The sequence below is a fragment of the Vespula pensylvanica genome, chromosome 18 (genome assembly GCF_014466175.1).
Source record: "Vespula pensylvanica isolate Volc-1 chromosome 18, ASM1446617v1, whole genome shotgun sequence".
NCBI lineage: Eukaryota > Metazoa > Arthropoda > Insecta > Hymenoptera > Vespidae > Vespula > Vespula pensylvanica.
The window spans coordinates 1,894,508-1,901,157 of record NC_057702.1 but is presented as its reverse complement, the minus strand read 5'-3'; the positions used below and the strand labels follow the sequence as shown (position 1 = coordinate 1,901,157).

General features: G+C 30.0%; 1 protein-coding gene across 1 annotated transcript in view; it reads left to right on the top strand.

Annotated features, from left to right (window-relative positions):
• LOC122635624 (laminin subunit alpha-1) overlaps window positions 1-6,650 on the top strand; it is a 93,401-nt gene that overhangs the window by 10,350 nt on the left and 76,401 nt on the right. The window lies entirely within an intron of this gene.

Sequence of the window (6,650 nt, the reverse complement as noted above, 5' to 3'; positions counted from 1 at the left end):
AAGAAAAAAAAATTCTCAAGTATTAATCTAACAAAATATTGCTTGTCGAGTCATTTGAATAATTATTAATAATATTCGAGTTCGAATATTTAATCGTTTTATTCCTAAATTATTACTTATCGATTTAATGAAAGAAAGTTCGATTGATTCATTAAAAAAAAAAAAAAAGAAAAAAAAAGGAACCAAAGAGAAGACAAGAAGCAAAAAGAGATATTTCTAATTATTTTTAATTATAATATTTTCACGTTTATATATACACATATACGCACACACGGACAGAAAAATGTCGTTCGTAAAATGAAATTTTCAATGAGAGTTACCTGATCGATTCTCGTAAAACGTAGATAAAGATTTTCCGATCGATCGATTATATGGGATATTATTATTCGATGGGTAATGAAAAGGAAGGTGATTACAGGCTTTAGAGCAATGGCAGCGTTGCTTTAAGAGAATTTATTTTTAGAATGATCGTTCCACTGGAAAGAGCAAGATACATGCGTTTGCGTGCTTTTTCCGGGAACGACGAACAGCTATTTCACTGACCATTAATTTCACGTTCATTTTCGAGAGAGAGAGAGATGGAGAAAGAAATTTTACAAGATATCTGCTTGAAAGAAACGTCTTCTAATACCTAAGCAGATTAATGCTTTCTAACTCTTTCTATCAAGTCTTTCTATATCTTTCTTACTCTCTCTCTCTCTCTCTGTCTCTCTTTCTTTCTCTTTCTTTTTCTCTATCTTGTGTATCTGTTGGTTGAGCTTCAGGATATATCCTTACTGTTAATTAATACGATCGCTCGTGTCGGGATAGCTAATGTAAATAAGATCGCAACGATGGAGAGATAAGATCAGTGCTCGAGCATGTTACTTGCTCTTTCTCTTGATCGACCACACGAAAGAAAAGAAACATACTTGTATGTTCCGATATAGTTACTTCTCTTCTTCCTCTTTTCCCTTCTTCGATTTCTTCAACTTCTACTTCGATTCATATCGGAAACATCATATTATTTGATTTATATTATATTTTTTAATAAATTTACAAATATATATTGTTACGATTTATGCTAGGGAAAAGAATTTGTTATTTTATATTTGACTTATGTTTTATTTTATTTATCACATTTTATTTAATTCATTTAATGTCATCATTTATCATATATTAAGATGATATTTCTTTGTAAAAGTTGTTAGCAAATTTTGCAGTTAAATATTCATGCCAGTTCGCATGAAAGAGAAAAGAAAGATAGACTTTGTTGTAAAGGTGTCAGCGAGTTGACAGGAACTCTGTGCTTGAAAGGAATCCACGAGTCATGCCAGAAGGACCGTGTGACCCTTTCTCGGGCTTGGCAATTAAAGTAACGCTTCGAAAGACATCCATTTCCTTCTTCCTCGTATTTTGTAGCAAAAAAAGAAAAAGAAGGATGGTACTTTCATAAAAATAAAAAGTTTTTTATTTCTTTCTTTTCTTCTTTCTTTTATTATTTTTCGTAACCTTACTAATCATTATTATAATAAACATTATTATAATAAACAAGAATGTTTTATCATAAAAATCTTCTAATCTCTATCAATCAAATAAAACTAATAATAATAATAATAATAATAATAATAATAATAATAATAATAATATTTATTCTAATATAATTTCAATTATATTATTTATAAAAATTATAGAAGAGAAAGAAGAAAAAATATTTTTTTTCCAATGATGTGTATATATATATATATATATACATATATATAATGGACATCTTTGTTCACGTTCGAGCGTTCACTCTATAGTTGAGTATAGTAAGGTACTAAGTCGTGTGTCAGGGTTTATCTTTACCTATAACTCTTCTCCTAGAAAAGTAGTCGTGGTGGTAGCAAGTCGGCTTATCGTCCTGAGAACCACTTGTTGTTACAACCAGCCAAGACCCCATAAGTCCCATAGGAACGGCCGATTGTGAGCTTTAAACTCCTCTTATACGGCTCTTCTTCTTCTTCTTCTTCTTCATATTCTTCGTTTTCTTTTTCTTTTTCTTTTTCATCTTCGTCTTCCTCTTCTTCTTCGTCGTCTTCTTCTTCTTTCTCTTCTTCTACGAGCTCGTTGTGACTCTGTCACACAATGCACGTACTCGATTATCTGCGGAATGCAATTACACCTTGCATTTCTCTTTCGAGAATCCTCTTCGAAAAAAAAAATATTTAAGAAAAATATTTTTAAGACGAATTTTCGAGTTTACGTTGATTTGGATTGGTACAATCTTTCTTTCGTTTTTTTTCTTTTCTTTTTCTGTTTTTTTTTTTCTTCTACTACTCGGCTCGCTCGAATCGTCGAGTTTAAAAATCGAATTGTCCTTTTTTAAAAACTGTCCGTACGATTTTTAAATTCGATCATTCTTGTTATGAGTTCTTAAGTAAATTTTAAAATGAAATTGTAAGTCTGATTATTAAAGAACTACACTACTTAATTAACAAGTCTAAAAAATCATGAAAAAAAGAAAATTTTCATCCAAGAACTTTTGTCAGATTTTCAATATTTTTATTTGAGATTGAAAAGGAAATTATATTAATTTTCTTAAGAATATTTTCACTTAAATTACACATCGATTAAATTCGATTGTTTATTCGCAATTAAAAATATTTTATTTAAAGTCGAATGTTCGTATAGAAAAAAAAAGAATTAGCGATCGCGAAGGATTAACTTAAAGAAAAAAAAAAGAAAGAAAACATAATATTAATTTATAAATACGTTTAATTTTCGATATGTAATGCCGGATGAGAAAGAAATTCGTGCATCGATAATCGATTTGAAATTGTTCGTGTGTCACGCATGCACGTATAATCGAACGTGGGACTCGAGTGGCCTCGACGAATAAGATAAATCGATCGCGTTCGCGAAACACCGTTCGACGATCGTGTAGAAACGATTGTCCCGGGCGCCGGTACTTCGAGCTTTGTAAGAACTCGTTAGGAATTGACTTTAATGATTTAATTACCACGAGAAGGAGCTATATATTCTCTTTTTTTCTCTTTCTTTTACCGCTTTTATTTCTTTCTCTCTTACCGTTGCTGTGCAAGAAGATATTAATTATACTTGACTGGGTTAAACGTTTGTATGGATACGCAAAAAGTTAGTAATTATCTAATATTTTGTCATTCTTGTAAAATTCCTTTGCTGTCAATTAGATGAGAGAGAGAGAGAGGGGGGGGGGGAAGAAAGAGAGAATGATTTAATTTTGAAAAAATATGTAAAACAAATAATAATTAAATTTTAATAATATTATGAATAAAATAAAAATAAAATTTCTACATTTTTACTTATAAATCTTGTTACATTTATAATGTATACAAAATTTTTGATATTCGTATCGAATAAATAACAATAGTAAATACAGAAATATCGTTTGATAAAGAAATCGTGTTAAAGTAGTTCACATCAATCCAATCGAACAACTAACAACCCAGAGGCGTACTTACTTATTTGGCATTGACGATGACAGTTTGCAGCAACGTGCACTTAGGACCGAAGAGAATTAACTTTGTCAGGCTCGAGTGTAGGGTACTTACTTCTTTTCACTGACAGTGTCAATGGCTTCTTCGTTCCGACAGGAACGAATGTACGCTTTGGAAACATTATCTCGATTGGATAGAAACGAACAAAACGTAGGATTTCTTGCCGAAAGAAACCTTTCGATAAGCTTGAAACTTTTTCTCAAGGCACGTGCAACTTTTTATAATTTCTTTTCCTTTTTATTTCTTTCTTTCTTTCTTTCTTTCTTTATAATAGCGCAATAAAATCCCTTGAGGACTATATAGAAAAATCCTTATTAAGTTTTTCTTTCCTTTTCACGAAAAAACAACTATTCGAATTTCTAAATAAATTTTTATAACGAACGTAGTCATCATTTTTAATAAATCTTTTCGTTGAAAATAAAATAGAAATTTTCAATATCTAGATATGATAATCACATTTTAATATTGCACATAAAAATAATTTTTTAATAAACATTATATAAAAATAATCATTTTTATTAATATGATTGTCAGAGCAATCGCGTTTTCTCGTGATAAAGTTTCGTAAAAAATTCGTGAAAAAGCAAAAGATCCCATAGAAATACATATTTCAAATGGTAGTTTCTGTTTCGTCATTGAATAGAAGCAAATAGAGATATTTATTCGTTCTAATCGTTATTGTACATATAACATGCAAGCTCCCGTCATTACGTGACATCTCGATCTAACGTCAGTATTAACAGTTTGCTTTCATCGGTCGGAGATAATAAATGTACAACAAGAGTAGTTTAACGCCTCCGTTCGATCGTAAGATTCGGTGTCTTGTCTGTAGTGATTTCAATGTACACGTGCATATATATATACATACACATACATATACATACGTATAAATACATATATACATAGGTGTTCTTCCTGTTGGCGCCATTGTCTCGCAATTAACATAGCAGACAGCAGTGGGCAGACTAAGAGGTAATACTTTGCATTCGACTTGCGTGGGACTTCGAATCCAACATTCCACATTTCAATTCTCAAATCTAATTCCATAATCGTACGTTAATTATTAGAAAATATAAATTATCTAATTTGATAGAGAGGAAAAGTATTATTTATAAAACTATTTTATTTTAATTTTAAATTAAGAAACGACTCTTTGTTTTTTTCTTTCTTTTTCTTTTTTCGAATCGTTTGAGCTATTCTTAAAAAATACCGAGTTATCGATACAAAGAATTTTATTTGAAGGATCCGATTACTACTTTTCTGAACATTTTAAGAACATTTCTTTTTTGTCTTTCATATTATTAAATCATAAAGTTAGTTTAAAAAATTTCAAGACTGATTGCACTTCGAAAGCTATGCGAAAATAATTAATTCATTTTCATTTGATATCACTTAAAGAATTTTGATGAATAGCATAATGATATCCGACATATTTTTTTTATGGTTTTACGATGACTAAGAGTTATGTGAATAGTTTGAGTGGGTTTTACAATACTATTATATAAGGTAACAAATAAACTGTCTCACTATATCAACCCACGGTAAGTATCTACTTCATTTAACATCCGGTAATTCGTTATGGGATTAACAATATTTATCTGCTCTTTGAAAACGATTATTTATGATTTATTTCGAGAAACCTATGTTAAATATAATCGCGTTAGATCTAATCACGTATGTACGTACTTATTTATGTAATTTATTTTTAAATTCCTATATGAATTCTATTTTTTATTTCATATTTTTTTAAACAGTATTTTACTGCGAATATTTATAGAAATCAAAGATGATTGTCGAGAATATAATTTGTTTTTGAACAAAAAAAAGAGAAAGAAAGAGAAAAAGAAAAGAGAAAGAAGAAGGGGAAGAATATAACAAGTCGACGATGGTTTTCCAGCAGGTGTTTTATGGCTTAGGATTTTTTCGTTTCGTCATTTTTGTTTCTTTTTTTCTTTTCATATTAAGAGCCGAATACTTCCCCATCGTGTTGGGTCAGTGGCTTTCTCTCTCTCTCTCTCTCTCTCTCTTTCTCTCTCTCTCTCTCTTTTTCTTTCCTTCTCTCTCATTCACAATGTTGTTTCTTTTATGGCGTGTAAGTGGGAGGAGCAAAAGAGAAGCGAAAGTATCGAGTTTGAAACGATATTCCAAAAGGCCGCAGGACTATTAGTCATAAGGACCACCGTGTGTGTGAGTGGTTTCTCGTATATCGATATGCGGTCTAACTGGACTTTGTAAACACCATATCGTTAACGTGCCAAAGAGCTTCGGACTCTTAAAATAATGGACTATTTATTCACGATAAGCGATTGAACATGAAAATTCTTATGAAATCGTAAGTGACTTTCTTTTTGTTTAATACCTCATCTTTCCTTCTATGTATCTATAAATCAATCCGTCAATCTGTTTATATATTTTTCCTTTTTCTTTACTTTCGGTAAAAAGTGCACAATATAAATTGAAAAAAGCAATAAAAGATCTTTAAAGAAATTCGACAAAGTTAACGAAACAATACTAGTAATTGAATATTATTTGATATATATTAATGATATATATTTGTTACTAATATATGATTATTTTTTTAGTACGAGAAAGCAGTCATCGAGAGAAATACTTGACAAAACAATGGGCAGAATTGGAAATATAAGAAGATGTGAGAAGAATTGGAAATCAAAAAGAATCTTATTCAAAGGATGTGAATAATTGGAAATCATCGGCCATCACCAAATAATCAGAAAACAGACTGGAACATACTCAAGAGAATTGAAATAAACGTAGAATTAATGTATATAATTCCATAATGTAATAAATCAAAATAGTTGTTTATCGTACATATAAATTAAACAAAAAATACAACATATTTTATGTATATTATAGTAAAAGTGAAAATAAATGTGTAAAATAAAAAGACATTGTGTTTTTTATAAATACTACCATCCCTATAATTATCCGTACTTTTATACAAAACCGTTTTCTAGAGACAAACTCGGTTGCGGATAAAAATAATTAATACCAAAACAAAAATTAGTATTTCATTACAAAGAATAAATAAATTACTAGATATTGACGTGATTCCACGTGCCACCTCCTAGCATATCATGCTATCCTATTACAAATCCAGATGTGCAGGAAAAATTTTCGCACAACCAATAGAAT